Source organism: Lepisma saccharinum, chromosome 18 (genome assembly GCF_977018435.1).
Source record: "Lepisma saccharinum chromosome 18, izLepSacc3.1, whole genome shotgun sequence".
Taxonomy (NCBI): Eukaryota; Metazoa; Arthropoda; class Insecta; order Zygentoma; family Lepismatidae; genus Lepisma; species Lepisma saccharinum.
The window spans coordinates 39082681-39103189 of record NC_139246.1 but is presented as its reverse complement, the minus strand read 5'-3'; the positions used below and the strand labels follow the sequence as shown (position 1 = coordinate 39103189).

The 20509-nt window shown below is 38.9% G+C and overlaps 1 long non-coding RNA gene across 1 annotated transcript; it reads right to left on the bottom strand.

Moving 5' to 3' along the window:
* Positions 1-1391: 1391 nt before the first annotated feature.
* Positions 1392-20184, bottom strand: LOC146002003 (uncharacterized). The gene is made up of 2 exons (XR_014443664.1): positions 20080-20184; positions 1392-1664 (listed from the first exon to the last, which is right to left on the bottom strand). It is a non-coding gene; the product is annotated as an uncharacterized LOC146002003 (long non-coding RNA).
* Positions 20185-20509: the final 325 nt, after the last annotated feature.

Sequence of the window (20509 nt, the reverse complement as noted above, 5' to 3'; positions counted from 1 at the left end):
GTGATTATGTAACAGGTATTTTAATATCCTGATGTAATTTTTGAACATTTTAAAGGAATACTCAGATAAATTGATGCTTACAGAAGATCGAACATCATAAATAAATCACCTATCAGGAGAATGTGTGAACTGTACGCATAATTCCCGTAATTCAAAGAATTCCCGGTGAGTAGCTACCCTGATATTGTGCAGCAAATTATACATACGTATACAAGTATAGTAATACAATAATTTGTGGATAATTTTGAAAATTGTGCATACAAATAAAAATTTGGTTAGAAAATTAACATTTGGTTGTTTGTATACACCTATAAAAATTTCTTACGGTTCTTGTGATTTTTTTAACGATTCTAATCAGTAATTTTCAGGAATTTTGTACCATTTAAGTTTTTTAGAACCTATACTTCAGTATTTTTTCGAGCATAATTTAATATTTTCAAAACCTATTTCAGAATTTTTAGAACCTATTTTAGGAGTTTTACAATCTCTTTTAGTATTTTTAGAACCTATTTTAGGATTTTTAGAGCCTATTTTAGGATTTTTAGAACTTATTTTAGGTTTTACAACCTCTTTTAGCATTTTTAGAACCTATTTTAGGATTTTTAGAGCCTATTTTAGGATTTTTAGAACTTATTTTAGGAGTTTTACCTCTTTTAGGATTTTTAGAGCCTAGTTTAGGATTTTTAGAACCTATTTTAGGATTTTTAGAGCCTATTTTAGGATTTTTAGAGCCTATTTTAGGATTTTTGAACTTATTTTAGGAGTTTTACAACCTCTTTTAGGATTTTTAGAACCTATTTTAGGATTTTTAGAACTTATTTTAGGTTTTACAACCTCTTTTAGCATTTTTAGAACCTATTTTAGGATTTTTAGAACCTATTTTAGGATTTTTAGAGCCTATTTTAGGATTTTTAGAACTTATTTTAGGAGTTTTACAACCTCTTTTAGGATTTTTAGAGCCTATTTTAGGATTTTTATAACCTATTTTAGGATTTTTAGAGCCTATTTTAGGATTTTTAGAGCCTATTTTAGGATTTTTGAACTTATTTTAGGAGTTTTACAACCTCTTTTAGGATTTTTAGAACCTATTTTAGGATTTTTAGAGCCTATTTTAGGAACCTAAAAGCACGCTTTTTAGAATCTAAAAATCCGAGGTCTATAGTTATGGCCCACACCAACGCTTTAGGCTCGCCACTGGTTCAGATTCAATCAATTAGAGGCACATAGTGGTTCGGATCCCACTTTAACCTGTAGGTCCAGTCCCGATTAGCCTTACTGTGCACAAAGTGGACTTAAAACACCAAATCAATCAATCAGATTCAATCATGATTTTCTCGTGGGTTTAACAAGGAAATAAAACACAGCACAATAAGGATTTAAATAATGTTTATATTTTACCATTGGCCTGGTCATGCTCTATTTCAGCACTGTTAGCAGTAATAAATATAAATAATCTCACAATAGCAGAAAAGTGAACATCAGTGTCTGTCGTCATCGAACACAATGGCCAGCTTCTTGAAGAAGGACTTGGCTTTGCTCTCGAGGTAAGCGTCCACCTGGCCAATGATGTTGACAAACTGTATGAGTCTCTCGTACATGTCTGAGTCATCTGAGTGGTAATCGGCCACGGCGTCTGTTGAGGAAGGTCTGCAACGGGCAAGATACTGCAACGAGAAACAAGACGAGAAGCGAGATAAGTATATTTATCTTGTCGCACGAGGAAGCGTCTTTGGAGAGACAGACATCTCGAATCAGAGCGGAAAACCACTCCCGTTCACAGCTGAACCCACAAATTAATGCAAGTTTGACACTGATGCAGGGTTGTTAAAAGGTCCAGGAATTTTAAATAAATTCAATTCCGGTCCAGAAGAAAAGATCAGCAAGCGTAAATGGGTTCTGGACCGTAAATATTTTTTTTTATCTGTAAAGTATTTCAATTCGATCCAGGAACATTTCTTCCGGATCAATTTAAATACTTTCCAGGAACCTTTTTTGCGGATCAATTTAGCCCTGCTGTTGTGGTCGGGTCATATTGACCCGAAATTATATTTTATGTGTATATAATTCTTGTATTAATTTTTGCACAAAGCTGTACTCCCGTGACTTTATGTTTATAGTGGGTTGTTTGGTTATTCAAATGAAAATACATATATGTATATATATAGTATTTTTTATTATCACTACATACCCTTAATGGTGTGTTCGGGTCAATATGACCCGAAGTCTTTATATGAACTTTTAATGTATATATCAATATATTATTATTAATAATCAAATATATAATATATAATAATCAAAATCTAATTATTGATAACAACTCGTTTGAACCAGTTTCCAAATTCAAATACTTAGGAGTAATATTAACAAATGAAAATTATATTAAAGAGGAAATAAAAAGTAGGCTTAATTCAGGAAATGCATGTTACTTCTCTCTTCATAAACTTTTGTCTTCTCGTTTAATATCTAAGAAACTAAAAGTTAAAATATACAAAACAGTAATTTTGCCTGTAGTATTATATGGGTGTGAAAGTTGGTCCCTTACATTGAAAGAGGAACATAAATTGAGAGTATTTGAAAATAAGATCCTTAGGAAAATCTTTGGACCTAAAAGGGATGAGGAGACAGGTGAGTGGAGAAGGTTACATAATTTAGAACTACATAATTTGTATTCATGTCCAGATATTATTAGAATAATTAAATCAAGAAGACTTAGGTGGGCAGGCCATGTGGCACGAATGGGAGAGGAAAGAGGAGTTTACAGGATTCTTGTTGGGAAACCTGATGGTAAGAGACCTGTAGGAAGGCCAAGACGAAGATGGAGGGACAACGTTGAGATGGACCTAAGGGAAATCGGTAGGGATGGAAAAGAGTATATAGAACTTGCTCAAGATAGGGAAAAATGGAAGGCCTGTGTTGCTGCAGCCATGAACCTTCGGGTTTAAGAAGGCTAGGGAGTTAGTTAGTTAGTTATATTATTATTACTAGGGCCCGGGACTTTATGTCCTATAAAACTGTAAAATGAAAATATGTATGTACTTATGTCATATAAATTGAAAAATAAGTCATGAAAAATTACAAATATGTCAGAAAAATGCAGAAATATTCCCAGTAAAGCCAAAAATATGCACAACTCTCGAATTTCTCCCATACCCGATAGAGTAGAGTAGGGGCTGTAATGTATTTTTACTTTTGACTGACATTTGTGAAAAGGGAAAAAGGCAAAGAAATGAGAACGAAACTTCTTTACTTCCCGTGCAACAATGAGAGAGAACATTTTTCCTCAATAATGTTTGCATGGCTATCAATTGTCGGAGGGGTAAAAAAGTGGGGGTATTTTTGTTCTGTACTAAGAAAAGACTGCACCTTTCTTCCTGCCTTTCCATATCCTGCCATCGACAATATGAACTATCGGTTGTGCTAAAGCTACGAAGAAAAAAATATGAAATAACCGATTATGTGCGAGAGAATTACGAAATTATACAGAAATATGTTTTATTACAACAAAATTGAAGAAATATCTTGTAAAAACGCGAAATTGGTGAAATATGTCAAAATATGCTTTGTCAAGTTTGTCTATTTCGGCTTATTTTCATCAGATATGTAAATATCTCACCCCAATATTAGATCCGAAGCCAATTGAAAAAAATGTTATAACATAAAGTCCCGGGCCATAATTATTACTAATAAAATTACGAAACAAAAAAAAACATGAAACAAAAATAAAAATAATAAAAGCTATGAATAGCAAATGTTGCCATATTTCTTTAATGAAATAAGAAATATGTCACTCGGTTCATATTGACCTGAACACTACAAACGTAAGCAAAATTTGAACAGGGTTAAATACGGTCCAGGAACCTATTTTTTTCTATCAATTTAAATGCTGCCATTTTCCTCGCTCTAGTTCAGCAACCCATGGTGATAGAAGTTTGAAACTTGGAATGGAGAAGGGGGAAAGTCTGAAGAGTACAATGCATGGTTGCCCAAAATCCAAAATATCTTTACACCGTCACAAAAAAATAGGAGGCATTACTTTTCAGCCCGCCCTCGTACCTTGGTAAATATACGTTTCCGGACATATGTTGATATGAACTTTTTTGTTCCTTTACTTATCAGGAATCACCTCCTGAAGTTTGTCCCTATAGTTTCTGTTCACCCTGTATACTCTGAATTAAATCGTTTCCACTCTGGTAGTACATCGCTGTGTTTGTAATTATGGTAGATATTAGGATTTTCTTCTAATGTGAGAGTTTGGAATTATTATTACTCATAATATATTATTAATAAGTCCCTATAAGGCCTCTCCGATGGCGTAGTGGTAACGTCGTCACCTTGTAATCCTTGTAATCAAGGGGTCCAGGGTTCGATACGCACATAGAGGTGCCCACAGGGGGTACTCATGACGCACCCGCGTCATGGGAATTTTTTTGGGGGACAAAATATTATAGTTTAGCTACCAGTTCCATATATCTTCACACAAAAATGGGGGAGATAGTTTCGTTTGATTCACTTGTTAATGATTTTTAGTAATGGTTTTCAGTACACTAACAATGACAGTGAGCTTGAGCAGTTTTATACATAATAGTCTTTTAATTTCAACCACCGCAATGAAAGATTTCGAATGTCATGAGCCTTTCTATTGTTGGCATCTCAGCCAATAGTAAACAATGTCTGGTGTTTCTTTGAGGTGGTTCCGAGTCGGCTCAGAACTTCCGACATGCGGACTCAGTATGATTTCAGGCACGATTTGTTTCGCTTGTGTGTATTCCTGTTCTACGACTGACTGGATAATTGTAAAATACTGTCAGTTTTCGTTGTCTAAAGTTTACGTATTTTGAATTATTTTTTTTTAAATTAAAATAAATTTATCGACATTCGAACAAAAATCAATTACTGCGTATTTACCCAAACTATTTTTTTCCCCGGGGGGATATGATGAACAATTCTTTTTGGGGGATTTTGATGAACGACTTCGGAGGGGATGCGTCCACGGTCTTGGGGGGATCGGCATCCCTGTACGAACATACGCACATAGCGGTTCGGATCCCTCCTTAAACTGTATGTCCAGTACCGATTAGCCTACCTGTGAATAAAGTGGACTTAAAACAAAAAACTCAAATTGAAACACAAGCCCTAACAGTAATCTCCTTGGTTTCTACCTATTAAGGTTAATCGCTACGATGAGCATGAAGGCTGCTTAATAATAATATCTTTATTCAGTGGGACAGGCTCAGCATATGCTATTCTCCCATTTAATCGTTGTCAGGATGTAGGGTACTAGATTTGATATGATTTGATTTATTTTACTTCGCTTTTTGTGCTACTTTTGGCTAATTTTCGAAGATGGGGATCAGTGATGACATGATGAAATTGATGAATGGACATTCACAAATATCCATACCCAGGCAATGTAGGGTACTGACACACGCACATACACACACACACTGGTATGTATGTGTGTGTGTGTATTACCTACATGTGCAGAGTGTCGCAAAACAACTTCTAAAATGGTTGGGTGCTGATATGTTTAAAAAAAAAACAAGTAACTTTTCCTCATTAACATTACCTTGAAAGCGATTAGTTTCTGCGCCAAAGAGCTTAAAATCTATCCTGTATGTATGCAACCCAACACAGCAAACAACAGCTCTGACATAACTTCCAGGGACACGTGGCAGGTTTGCCAATAGCATCCCTTGTTAAGATTGATTGATTTGCTTTAGTCTACTTCGCTTTTTGTGCCACCTTTGGCTAATTTGCGAAGATGGGGATGAGTGATGATATGATGAAATTGATAAGTGGACACTCACAAACATCCATGTCCAGGTCGGGATTCGATCCCGGGACCCCTGGTGTCGTAGCGCGATAAGACCCCTGGTGTCTTAATTTAGCAAAATACAAAAGAATGATGAATCTTCAGATATTAAAATAAATATTTACAGCATTTATAAACAGATTTTTAAAAAATCCAATAAATGCTGACTGCAATTCAAGAAGGTTCATTCTAAAATGCCTCCCAGCATCGTGTTTCGAGCGTCACACAATATCGATCATCGCAAGAGACACGTGCGACAGATGTTGATGATAATGCGTCACATAATACCCTTACTGAAAATAAAATAATTATAAGGGCTTTAGCAATATAATGAAAAATGTTGTTTAAACATTAATTTATTCAGAATAAAATTATTAAATGGATCAATTGCTTAATAACAACTAAGTCAAATAATCCATTCTGAGCGTTGAGCTGTCGTAATAGCATTTAAAGAAAACGATATTAGTATCATTCTGTTGATGCACAGTATACCCTGTCCCACCTATCTCTGGAGCAGGCGAACGAAAACAAGTCTCTGCGCAACGCGAGACGGCTCCACCAATGGACACGCAGCAGCGTGTACTGCTTCGCTCTGCCCACTCGATTTCCTCCCCTTCTCTGACGCCATGCGCGACCTTACTCCAGAGAAAACTGGGACAGAGTATAGAACTTCTTTCTGGCTGGGCATGTTTGTGTGCGTGTGTGTACAGGATGTCGCCATACATCAACGATAAACAACCGATAGACAACACGAACACAACTTTTCTTAAAAACTTTTTGATCATTTCGGCCTTTCCCGTGGTCTCATTAAGACGTCCCAGGTTCGGTCCGCAATGGGAGCACATTGCACAGTGGTACAGACGGTTACTGTCACCACAATCTGTGTCCATGGCAGGAATATTATTAACTACAACGATAATTGCACATAAACATTTTGATTCAGTAAAGTGTTATTTCTGATGTCATGTTGCAACAAAATTTTCTCCTTTGTTTTATGTTACCTGTGTAAGGTAAATAAAAAGTGGTAGATCTAACTAACTAATATCTAGCCTTCTTAAACCCGAAGGTTCATGGCTACAGCAACACAAGTCTTCATCTATCCCTATACTGGACAAGATGAATCCAATATTTTCCATCCTTACCGATTTCCTTTAGGTCCATCTCAACGTTATCCCAATCTTCGTCTTGGCCTTCCTACAGGTCTCTTACCATCACGTTTCCCCAACAAGAATCCTGTAAACTCTTCTTTCCTCTCACATTCGTGCCACATTGCCTGTCCATCTAAGTCTTCTTGATTTAATTATTCTAATAATATCTGGACAGGGATACAAATTGTGCAGTTCTACATTAGATCCCTTGGCAATATTGTTGGCTTCAAATCATTTAATATCTGCGAAAGTCAACTACACAAGTTAATGCAACACAAGCGTTGTACTACTGTAATACTGGGTTGTAATGGAAGAAAATCAAAACAATTGGAATGAAAATTGTGTTTTGGTTTGTGAATTAATGCATAATTTTATGCAAAACTATCATATTTTGAGCATACTAAAATATTGACGTAAACGCACTTTACAAGTGAGAAGATACAAACTGATTGACTGATTTGGTGTTTTAAGTACGCCTTATGCACAGTAAGCCTAATCGGGACTAGACCTACAGTTTAAAGTGTGATCCGAACCACTATGTGCCTCCTCCGGGGAATCGAACCCGGGACCCATTGATTACAAGGCGAGGACGCTACCATTTCGCCATCGGGGAAGCCCTAGATAGAAACTGAAGATTCGTTGGAATAAAAAGATGGATTGAAGTGTGTGAAGGAAAGAAGCCTGGCGTTTTGTGAGATTTACTGTTGCTGTACTCTATTGGTGGGTTTCATGTGATGTGAGAATGCGCACAGTCGACATGTTTGCGGCAAATTTTATTTTTCGTTTGGAAGGAAATATCCATCACGTAGCGTTCGTTGCATCTGCATCAACTCCACGTTTGTTTTAAATCAGGAATGTCTGTGTTTTATTCGTAACGTTCCTCAAGGGAACTGGGATCGAATCTGGGTAGTGTAGCTCATTCACCATTCATCCTCAATAACGGCGTACTCGCTAATCATGGTGAGCTTAATGGCAACGTGCGAGAAGTGATATACATACTCACAAGTGGCAAAACACAACACTTGAGTTCCAGAGGCGTCTCGTGAACGCATGAATCAATTGTGGGAAAAAGGACAGCTTCCTCTGCGACGACATTCATGAGCATTTCTACATTCTAATTTCTTCATATATGAGAAGTATTTATTTTACACGAGAGCGCTGAACTAAGCTTATATTACATTTCTTGGATCTGAAGTGACGCATGCATCAATTGTGGGAAAATAATTATTACTTTATTTCACTTCAGATCCAAGAAATGTAATATAAGCTTAGTTCAGCGCTCTCGTGTAAACTAAATACTTCTCCTATATGAATAAATTAGAATGTAGAAATGCTCATTAATGTCGTCGTAGAGCAAGCTGTCCTTTTCCCCACAATTGACGCATGCATTCACGAATCGCTTCTGCTTGAGTTTTATATCGTCAAGGAAAGGATCAGAATGCTAAATTGGAATAATATACCTGTGTCTGCCTGGAGATGGAAGTTAAGCGATGAGCGGTTATGATCGTGACTGTACTGTATCTCAAGAGTTTGACTTGCCACTCGCTCCAACGTTTCCTCTCTCAATCCTCGCCCAACCCCTCTCAACGTTCGCTCTGAAACTGGCTAATGACCTCTCTTGTCCCAGATATGTATTGTCATAGATTTTACTAAGCAATGCGGAGTCAGTTACCTGTATCCTCTTCCTGAGTTTAACCTGTTTACATGTTTACGCCGTTGGTGACACAGTAGAGCTTAGGTAATATCTGACACAGCATTCCTTATTGTCGAGTTCCTGTCTGGAAAATGATGGCCCATGTCTGGGATTTTGAGCTGTTTTAATCTAAGGTATTTTCAATATTTGAGGATTATTACGTCGTATCTCCCGCCCACAGGCCCGCTTGAATTCTGTATCCTTTCAAGAACTTGCCTCAATCATGGCTGCTGGAAGCCACAATGCAACAGTTTGTGACGTACGTGAGACATACTCGTCCCTATAGATATACAGTGTGTTTTAAAAGTCCTGCAGGATTCTAAAAAGATATAGGCTAACTTGAAAGTAATAGGTATATAACAACAATTATTATTATTATTTGTTATTATTGCCCTTAAGGTCAATTTAGGAAGAGATGGATTAGCCGCAGAGGACCCACACCTTGGCCCGCAAGGTCACCAGATCTTAAACTTTGCGATTACTGGCTGTGGGGACATGTCAAGACCCAGGTGTATGCTCAGAAACCTACAGTTCTTGACGACCTGAAGATACGTGATGTGATTCACAACATTCCGGACGAGAACCGTTAGAACGTAATTCTCGGATTCAAACGAAGATTGCAGTAGTATTCGGACGTGAATGGGGTCCGCCCAGCTGGAGATCTGGCGAAGGACCAAACCACATCAAACATTAATATTAAAGTTTCCTCTGTGTAACACAATATTTCGTTGTAAATAAACCTATTACTTTAAAAGTTAGGTTTTTAGAATCCTGCAGGACTTTTAAAACACCCTGAATTGAATTGTGAGTGCGTAATGATATACATTTATTTGTTTTCAGAGTGTTTTGTATTGAATACACTAGAGGATGTTAACCTTCTGCCCACAATTTTGAGGTTCTGGTAAGTTTGAAACGAAGTGCCTCAATATGATTGGCTTACAAGTTCGGAGCTGACAAGTTAAAGCCCGACCGGCCAAAAAAAATAAACTTCAGGACACCGAGACTTTTCGTCTCCAGTTGTGGGAGTTTCAAGGGGCGGAAAAGATGTTGCTACACGTGTGATTTTTGTCCGCTCGTACAGGACACCTTTTGCTGTCAACACGCACCCTTCGCTCACATTTCAGGGAGAGGCAGGGGATCGGAGATCCATTCGCTTGCTACGCGGCGACAACAGTTAGGCTTGGCCGTCCTTGTTGGTGGTGCCACCTGTTGAGAAAACGACTCAAAACAAGAAAAATGACAACGCACAATATCAATAGAATTTTCCCTTACTACGGCAACTGGATCAATCCGATTGGTTCAGCAGTTCATGTAATCCTCCCAGGCTTTCGACGGAAAAGAGAAAATTATAATTTTGAAGTTTGTTCGTTGAGTATCGACACTGCGGTAGGGAAGAGCCGGGGGTGGTGGGGGGGGGGGAGACATGCCGAAACAAAGCTACATACATTTGGTACCAACCCACGAATTGTGAGCACGTCTTTATAACTAAAGGTCTTTTCTACTGTTACGGTGGCCGATCCAAATGCTGGCAAGGGAAGTGGGGAGCGAGGAAGCAACAAATCCAGCACGATAAGAAATGCAGCAGCCAGTAGAACGAGGTTCACGTAGTACTTCTTCCTGCCGCGTCGTGCCTCTGGGAGTAATCCCCGCTCCCCACTTTCCATGCCAGAACTAGAACCGGCCGCCGTAAGAGTGGAAAATACCTATAATTGTGATTTTGGTTTCCATTGGTTTATATTTGGTTTTATATAACTTCTTAATCACTTTAGGCACGTCCACCTCTTCTAAATTTACAATTTTATCTTCCTTTAGTTAATGTAGATCAATTTCTTTTATACTCTATCCAGGGAATCCTTGAAGTAAAGTCGCGCATAAAGGCAGAGCAGGGGAGCAAGTGAGTGGGCGGAGCGAAGCAGAATACTCTTCCTGCAAATGGCTAGTAGCATTAGTCGCATTCCTTTACCACGCAATCCCGTTCCCTCTCGCGCGTTCATTGCTCAAGCACTCTCGAGTCACTTTGCTACTTGCGCAGGGACTTGTTTTCGTTCTCTCACTCCAAAGATTCCCAGGACAGAGTATACATTCTGAGTTTCGAGGCACTCACTATTCAACCTACCCTCTTACAAATAAGTCTGTACTTAAAATCATGGTAAAGCTGATCTACAAGTTCTCAAATAAATTACGCCAAGTTATGTACTATTATTGGATCTGAGTTCTAAGGATTTGAATTCGAATTTGGAATTGTAAATGAGAGGATACAACGTTATGAATTTGTGATTTGGTTATAATTTTTGTAATTAATTACTTGAATAAAAGAGAAAGAAATGTTTCTTTAATCTTTATGTATGATTTATATTTCCTGTAGTAAATGGATTATGTGTTGCCCACGAGACGAGACTTTGGCCTGTCTCGTCTCGTGGAAATGCTGTCTCGTCTCGAAAATATTCGTTTGTCTCATGACACATGGTCTCGAATTTTTAAAAGAATGTGCCGTCTCGTCCCGTGGACAACACTAATCGCTATCTATACTATGGGTAAAGAAATATTTATTTTGGAAAACAGACCCAGGCTGCCTAACCTACATCTTCCCCCACGATGTTGTTTACCGCGAGGCACCCACGATTTATACAAAGTTCGAGATTTCACTTAAATCAGAGGTGAATAGATGTGTGATACAACCTGGCAGCACTGTAGCTAGGCAGGGGAGGATTGAGAGTTTCTGATGTTAGCCAACCACCCCTTCCTCTTTTGAGGCATCGAGGCATTCCATTTGTTTTAATGGAACAACCGTTTCATTTTTGTCAGAAGATGCAATGTAAAATTCTCTATTCACCAATATATATATAAAAATACAATATAGCATAAGCACTGAATTGATATTTTAAGTCCACTTTATAAACAGATAGGCTAAACGAGACTGGACCTACAGTTTAAAGTGGGAACTTATACAGAGCATTCCCTGACATTCGCTACGAGACTCGGCGGCAAGCGGCCCGGCATCAGCGCTTGTCTTTCCCTGTGAACGGGGTCCTCGACAGTCGCTAGAGTCGGCTATTAAAATTCCAGTTTTCATATTGTGTACTAACCTTGACTACACAAGGTGTTGAAAATGATGTCCCTCTGCTGCAACACATTCCTGGCATCTCCGAAGGAAATTGGCATTTACACGTGCAAGTTCGTCTACTGTAATTCTCCCGATTACTCGTGCAATACTCTCTTTTAACTCACGGATGGTTTGCGGATTGTCTTTGTATACTTTATTTTTTATATTTTTATTTTTATTTTTATTTTTAGATTTAAGAATTTTAGCGGCTCTAAATGCTGTGGTTTTTGAAACACACGTTTCTTGTGAGAGGCGGGGGATAGATTTCCGAGGAGACTGTTCTAACCTTTGTCCTATCTCATCGAGTTTTTCCTCAGTAAGTACACGTGGGTTTTTCTTTCCACTTTTATTCAGAACTGACCCTGTTACTCGATAAACTTTTTTACGAGTTTAATATAGTGGTCCTATGTGGAACGGGAACACCGGGAAATTTCGTTGCAAAACGTCTTCGCACTTCTCCACAATTCCTCTTTCCGATGTAAGATTCGACAAGATAAATTCTTTGTTGTAATGGAAACTTTTGTGGTGCCATATTAAGCCACAATCTTCAACACACGGACACGACACAACACAACTTCCGTAACGTCAACAGAAAGAGAAAGAGAGCGAAGGCAGGGAGAGCGAAAAAAACAGACTGAAGCGTGCTACTGTCGCAGACCCCATTCACCGGGATAGACAAGCTCTGACGCCGGGCCGCTTGATGCCGAGTCAGGGAATGTTCTGTATATCTTAACATGTATACGTACTACTATACTAAGGCAGTTATTTTTCAGCAGGATAATATCAGCAGAAATAAATAAATATGTGTGTAATACTGTATATAAGGGGACCCCTTTTTCTCCTTCCGGACGCCCATGTGCGAAACACACATATAATATACAACTTTTGACTTTGTTATTTAGCGTCTCCTTTCTGCCACTTTCGGCTAATCGCGGCGATAAAGATGGGTGATGATTTGATGAAAATGGTGAAGCGACACTCACAAAGCACACCCATGTCCAGGCCGGGATTCGATCCCGGGACCCCTTCCGTCGTAACGCGTTGTGCTTACTTCTCCGCTAAAGAAGACGGCGCTATACTGTATAACTTGTTCAGACACAAACCAATGATTGCACTTCTTGTAATTTATATATGCACGTTATGTGTTCTGTTTATTGCGAACAATGTGTGTGAGTGTGTGTATATAAAGAGGCAATCCCTCCCTTTCAACTAAGGGTTGCAAGAGCTAAGAACATAGACGTCCGGAAAGGGAGGGGGAGGGATGGACGCACCTGGAATTTTATTTTTTTATTTTTTTTTATTTGCTTTATTTTACTTCGAATTTTGTGCCACTTTTGGATAATTTGCGAAAATGAGGATGAGTGATGACATGAAATTGATGAATGGACAATCACAAACATCCATGCTCAGGCCGAGATTCGAACCAGCTGGAAAATAAAGGTCCACTTAAAAAGTATATATTTCACACATAATTTCATTCCAGTCACAGTAATTTGTTAATTGAAGGAACATGATAATTTCAGACTGAAGCAGTGTTTTTGAAGCGGAATCACTATTATAGGGAAAAATATGCCTAATATTCCTCGGAAAAAAATACCTTGCTTGCCACTCTGTAGACAAATTCTGTGCATGTGCATCCGTATGACTTATCGATAAACAATTAGGTGAATATCCGTTTCGTATATTCGAAAAACTCTCATAGTAAAGTTAAAGTAACTCTGATTGAATGAAAGTTTCGAATATCACCCTAAAATGTATCGAACGAGACCGAGAGTCTCGGCCAATAAGTCTCGGTTCCCTCGGTTTCCTTTACGAGACAGACCTCAGTGATTTACCCACACAACCTCAACATCGCCTACCAACCCATTACAATTTCCTCAGAATCCCCATAATGTTTCACAAATGTCCAGTTTTGGCCGTGTGGCTATAAATTTATACTTATACCAACCAGTCCGGAAAATTTTGGATAAACCCCTGACATACCTTCTAGCCTACTAGGATCTTGGAGAGGTAAGTTAGCATTTAGGGTTTGTGAGGGTGAATTTGGAGCCAAGTTAACTATAAATGGGCCTTTGTGAAAAATTCTGTTGGTGTTGGGAAAAATGGGAGGGTATTAGACGGGAGTGTTGCGCAGTGGCTCAACCACAGGGGGGCAGGGGGTTCATTGACATAAGTAAGTTCTGTGGGGACAAGGGGGGGGGGGCAAACATTGACGGACAAGTGTACCAGCGGGGGGCAATTACCACCCACAACTTCAAATTTTATGCAAATAAAAATACTTTTCGCCAATTTTTCTTGATCGCGTCGCTCGCATTCGGTCCTTTTCTTAGTCTTACCAAGCTCGTGACCATAGCTAGGGGGCGGCGGGAGTCTTTATGCAGAGAAAGGTTAATCGGGACTGGACCTACAGTTTAAAGAGGGATCCGAACCACTGTGCCATGTGCCTCCACCGGGTATCGAACCCGGGACCCATCACAAGGCGACAACGTTACCACTACACCATCGGGGAGGCACAAAACTTGTGAAAGAGAGAATGCATTGGCGTCCCGTGAATTTATTTGCGCCCTATTAAATCAATATTGATTTCAGCCTGCAAAAAAATTGGATCTAAAAAATTTTCTTGCTCGCTTCGCTCGCAGATTGTTTTCTGTAATGCATTTTAAATTACCAGAGAGAGAAGTAACACTTGAATTAATTGATTTTGTTTTAAATGTATGAACAATTGTTTTGAGGAAAGGGAGTGTGCACAATTTATGTAATTTCTGCTGTTGATTTATTGTGAGATGGATGAATTGATTGTGTAATGTATTTAAATAATATATATTGTATATAATATGTATTAAATAAACTTTGAATACGTACATAATTTAGTGTCCACGTCGCTCCATGTTGCATATGTGCGAAACATATATAGTGCATGAAAATTATATATTTTTGTAAAAAAGAATTATATTTGGAATGCATTTATCAAGCCTTTTCTATCTTTCAAAAATAGTTTGTGTGCTTGTTTTGCATTATTAATTTGAAATTGAATGTGTTGAAAAAATAATTCAATAAATCAATAATAATAATAATAATAATGTTATGATAACATTATTATTATTAAAATTATTATTATTGGTACGTTTATCCTGCTACTTGCCCCCCCTCCAGACAAATATTCGGGGTTGCGCCTCTGGTGTTGTGGTATGTGTAGATAAATCACTGCTGCCAGGTCTTGTCTCGTCTCGATTTTATCCCAGCCGTTCTCGGTGGCGGAAAGTTTAGCACAGCGCGTTAAGACGTTATGGGTCCCCGGTTCAGATCTCGGCCTGGGTGTAGATCTTCGTTGTGAGTGTCCGTTCATCATTTTCATCATATCATCACTCATCTTCATGGTCGTGATTAGCCAGAAGTGGCAGAAAAGTGACGCTAACTAACCAAAAATAAAATAATATCAAGAATCAATACCCTCCCCCTTAACGCACGGCCATGAAAATAGGCGGCTGGGCAGAATTGCGCTGGTGCCACATGTGGTTTAATTGATTGATTGATTTGGAGTTTTAAGTCCACTTTATGCACTGTAAGGCTAATCGGGACTGGACCTACAGCTGAAAGTGGGATCCAAACCTCCATGTGCCTCCACCGGGTATCGAACCCGGGACCCCTTGATTACAAGGAGACGACGCTACCGTGCCACATGTGAGAAAAGCAAAGCCAGAGCGGGACAAAAGTCGCTGGTTCCCGCGCACTGTGTGGCAACGTCCACCGGGCTGCGTTGCCTATAACGTCGTCTGAGGGGGTGCAGAATGAAATTTAGGGGGTGCGACGTTGAAAATAAAGAAAACATGAAATATCCATGCATGTTTTAGTCCCCAAATCAAGTATCAACCAACTTTCAGTAGGTATCTATGATAATATGTTAATGATAGTGGAGAATTCTAGCGACTTGCTTATTTTTTGCCTGATTTTAGCACAACAACGACGTTTGGTAATTTGAAAAGAACAGCTTGTTCAAGGGAGGTCAGTGACATACTTGGACGACTGAAGGATTTTTCCATGGAGAGGCAAGTAAGGCAAGGCATTTTTAAACGGAGAGGAGTCGAGGTATATTCCCCCCCACCCCCTGATAGCGTTGCTCACTCTCTCTAAAAAATCCTTCAGTTTGAAGTTACCATGTTCCTGCAACGCTCTTATAATAATTAACATAATGACCGTGACCGAAATGTACACTTTTAGATTGACATCCATTGTTTTAAGTCCACTTTATGCACAGAAAGGCTTATCGGGACTGGACCTGTAGTTTAAAGTGGGATCCAAACCACTATGTTCCTCCATCGGGTATCGAACCCGGTATCCCTTGATTACAAGGCACAACCAATTGAGGTACATACTTCAGTTATTACAGTAGTTGCATTAATTATGGATACTTTTAGTAAAATGTTATTTTTTTAAAAATCTCGAATGTAGAAACTATATTCTGTATAGAGATATTAAACAAGTTTAAATGACATCGTTCAGTAACTTCAATAATTACATCTGAGTGCATCATTGTAGTCTGATTATAATTGTTATTGTTATTTTCAACCAACTGAACGCTTGTGTATTGTAGGTCAACTTCCCAACTGCAGCAAACAATGAAGCTCACACTTAACCCACAGTACAATACAGAAAATACCAATAATCAGAGAACAATGCTGCAGTAAGATGAAATTCTTGAAGCTACTGAACAATGTACAACAATGATGCTCCCAGTTGACCTACTATACAACAATCGCACACAAGCGTTCTGTTGGTTGAAAATAACAATAACAATAATAGACTACAATGCTGCACTCAGATGTAATTATTGAAGTTACTGAACGATGTCATTTAAATTTGTTTAATATTTCTATACAGAATATAGTTTTTACATTCGAGATTTTTTAAACAATAACATTTTACTAAATGTGTACAGAATTAATGCCACTACTGTAATCAAATACGTTGTATAGGTGACAACTGTTGAGTGTTCGATTTATGTGCGTTGGGTAAAAGAAAGAAATCGCTAGGCTTTGATGCAACCTGAAGTTTTGCTATTTGAAGAAGAAAATAACACAATACATACGAAGTCATATAGTCACTTTCATGTAATTATCAATTCACATTTTTTGGACTGCTTCACTTTTCAGAAAATTTTCCGTTGCTTTTCATATGCGTTCGTTTTACGTAATAGATAACCTACCTTCCGTCTGCCCAGATGCTGTGGTGTCAGGACAAAACGCTGAATGCGCAGCAACTTCTTAGTTAAAATCCGTTGGGCCGCACTGTCCCCAACAACGAACTTTAACATTTCATCGCGAATTTTTGACCTCTTCGTAACAGAATTTGTAAGTCTGAAATGGTACGTTTACTAGAACAAATAGAACGAATTAACAAGGAAACTACCGTCACGATACAACTCGCGTTAAATAATTTTCCGAGAACGACCTGATGATACTAGAAAGCAACTGAAATTTTTGTTCCAATTTGACTTGAAGAGAGGAGGAAGAACAAGTAGCCATTTGTCAACAGTGCAAAGGAGAACATACAACTGACACTGAGCTACATACATTTATCGAAAAACACAAACAGACTACTTGAAACACAAGAAGAAACAATTCTTAACAACAATTCTGAAGAAATAAAGACAAGGGTCGCTGATTTTTATAGACTGCCGACAGTACAGGAAAATAAAAGCGGAATCTCTTTGAGAGTAGGATAATTGATTGCCTGCTGTAAATAATAACAACAGTCTCACTTCAGCACCTAACATTCTGCCCTCAATATGACAACGACATGACACCGTAAGAGGTAATATTTTCGGTAGAATATAGGTTTTGGATAGGGGGTGCTGAAGGGGTTGCGGAAGAAAATTAAGAGGTGCGCAAGGTGCGCAATTGCCTAGTTCGAGCGTGAGGCCGACCTCTCTCCGGGGCACTTATGTGTCATCCCTGACCTTTCGAGCAAATACTGTAAGTCTGTATCGCAAGGAATACAATACTCCACAACGAGATATTTCATTCTCTTAAATCTCCGAACACACGGAGTTGTGCTCTGACGTGGCAACAGCGCGAACTTCTGCCACCCACCTAATTTCATGGCTAGAGCTCGGAAGTTGATGATCTAAAATATCTTAAAAAATGACCTATAGAATGACCTTAAAAATGACCTATAGAATTACCTTTAAAATGATCTAAAATAAAAAATGACCTAAAAATAAAAAAAAAATGACCTAAAAATAATTTTCGCTCTTAAAATGAAAGCTTGATTTTTTCATAAATTACAACACTTTCTACCACTCAACTCCTCTGTTTCCATGCTGTAACGGAACCATCTCAGTATGTGTGTTTTTCCATTTCTTCTCATCAGGCATCAAAACATCTATGTAGTACCAGAAGTGTTTTTACGAAGCTGTTACACATGCACGGGATGCACAATTAACTCGACAACACGAAATTCAAACTGTGGGCTGCGAACTGGACGCTGACAGTTCTCGAATATTTCACTCTGATTCGAACCTGAACACCACTAATGTGTCTTGTCCTCCCATGTTTGAAGCTCTTATAAAATTCGAAACCCACCAAATGGTTCATATTCAGTCCTAAGCACTCGCAGTTGTTCAAAATTGTCTGTTGAGTGTGTGTCCAACCCAGTAGGCTTAAACAAAAGTATTTTTTTATGCCATGAAATACTCGGACTGCATACACGAAATTTGGTCCTGGCACAACTAAATCATCACCTGTGCAGCTTATTACTTTTTTTTAATAAACCGCTCCAATACCCGGTACTGCCGAAATATTCACTTTAGAGAGAGAGAGAGAGAGACCTTCGATCTCTTCGACCCTCGACCCAAACTACTTGTAGCACTACACTGATGCTCCGGAAGTTCCACTGTCGTCAATGTCTTCAGCTTTGGACCCGAACTAGAACTAGTAGTAGACTTTGTTACTTTATGGTATTTAGTCCCTTGCATCACTAGATCTTATAAAGCAACCAATCGACACTGGCTGATCACTAATCGACTGTATGAATTGTAAAACCTCTGAAGTCTCATTAACCGATTCTGTTGTACAGATCATCCGGTCAATTGAAGCCGCTTATTTATATCCTCATTATATTCTAGAACGATTCGTAAATATTGCCAGTAGTTCGTTCGACTCCTTCTCTTATTCATGAACGTTCCCTCTCGCGCCTTCCACAGATTAAAAATTACAACGAATCGCCCTACGTGTGGCGCTACCTTTGTTGTGCAGCTTCCAAATGCTGACACGTATCTACATAGTGCTCAAGTTCGCTGCGACAAAACCGAAATAGCAAGAAAAGTTTACGTGCAATATTATCAACAACAGGATTATAGAACATTCTCCGTCTTGCCTTGATAAGTATTCCTCTCCTTAAATTATCGTCACATTATTCAAGAAGACAAAAAACTAATTTTATGGAGTGTAAACTGAAAACAATTCTGGTTGGGGGGGGTCCCGAGCTACCTGATCCCCACCTTTGATACGCGCTATTAACAATAACAGGGTTATAGAACATTCTCCGTCTTGTCTCGATAATTATTTATCTGAAATTATCATCACATTATTCAAGAAGCCAAAAACCTACGTAATTTTATCTAGTGTAAACAGAAAAATATCCTGAAGGGGGTGGGGGGTGGGCTTGAACCCAAGATGCCCACCTTGGATACCTGCTATTAACAATAATAGGGTTATAGAACATTCTCCGTCTTGCCTCGATAATTATTTCTCTCCTTAAATTAACGTCACATTATTTTATTTCACACCACAAGAAACAAAAACCTCATTTTATGTAGTGTAAACCGAAAACTTTCGGGGGGACTCGAGCCCCCTAAGCCTCCCCTTGGATAGGTGCCTGCCGGCAAGGGAACCTTAAAGTAGGTTTCACACAAAGTATTTTAAGAGCTCGAGGAAAAATGAATGTACCAGAATTAATTGTTTAATCCATTGTCAAACTTTCAGGTAGAAATAATATTGTGTATTTCTACTCACCGCATGGCGAACTTGCTAAAACGGTCATGTCAGGAAATTTAAATACATAAATTAAGCTAGCAAATGCATTTAAAATTCAGGAAACAACAGGAAAGAACAAAAATATACCTCAAAACTGAAGAAAAATGCAAAATAAAAATGTTTTCTGGTTTTAACTGAAGGGCAACTGACAGATATAAGGTTTAGCATTGTCTTCAAGGCTCAGAAAAAAAGGTGATTTGTCATGAACTTCTGAGTAATATTCATGGAGTTGCGTTTAGTTCATTCCGCATGGCTTCTGCGTGCGAAGAAGGACTTAGCCTAGATCTTACCTGCGTCATGACGAATCCCATGAACCCGAGGAGGATCAGATGTCTCATTTCCTAGAGCGAGGCATGAGTTCCCGGGTGCAGGCGGCGTCGGAGTGCTGGCGCCAAGGGAGTCCACGGGGGGAGGTGTGGAATCCGGGCGTAAGCTCAAAATGCCCTTCGCTCAGCAACTTCCACGGGTGTTTTGTTTCCTGCTGTGACGACATCGGCGGCCGAAAGAAATTTGCACGAATTGCACTTATCCATTGTTTTTAAGTTTACTGCTTGCGTTCTTGTTATGTGACCAGGTTTCGTTAAATTAAAATAGGACACTGCTAGAGAGGCCAGGAGCTCAATTTTTTTTCCCGTTAAATTTCCCCCATGATCCTTTTCTTCCGCATAACCGGGCCTTCCCGATTGCGCAGTGGTAGCGTCGTCGCCTTGTAATCAAGGG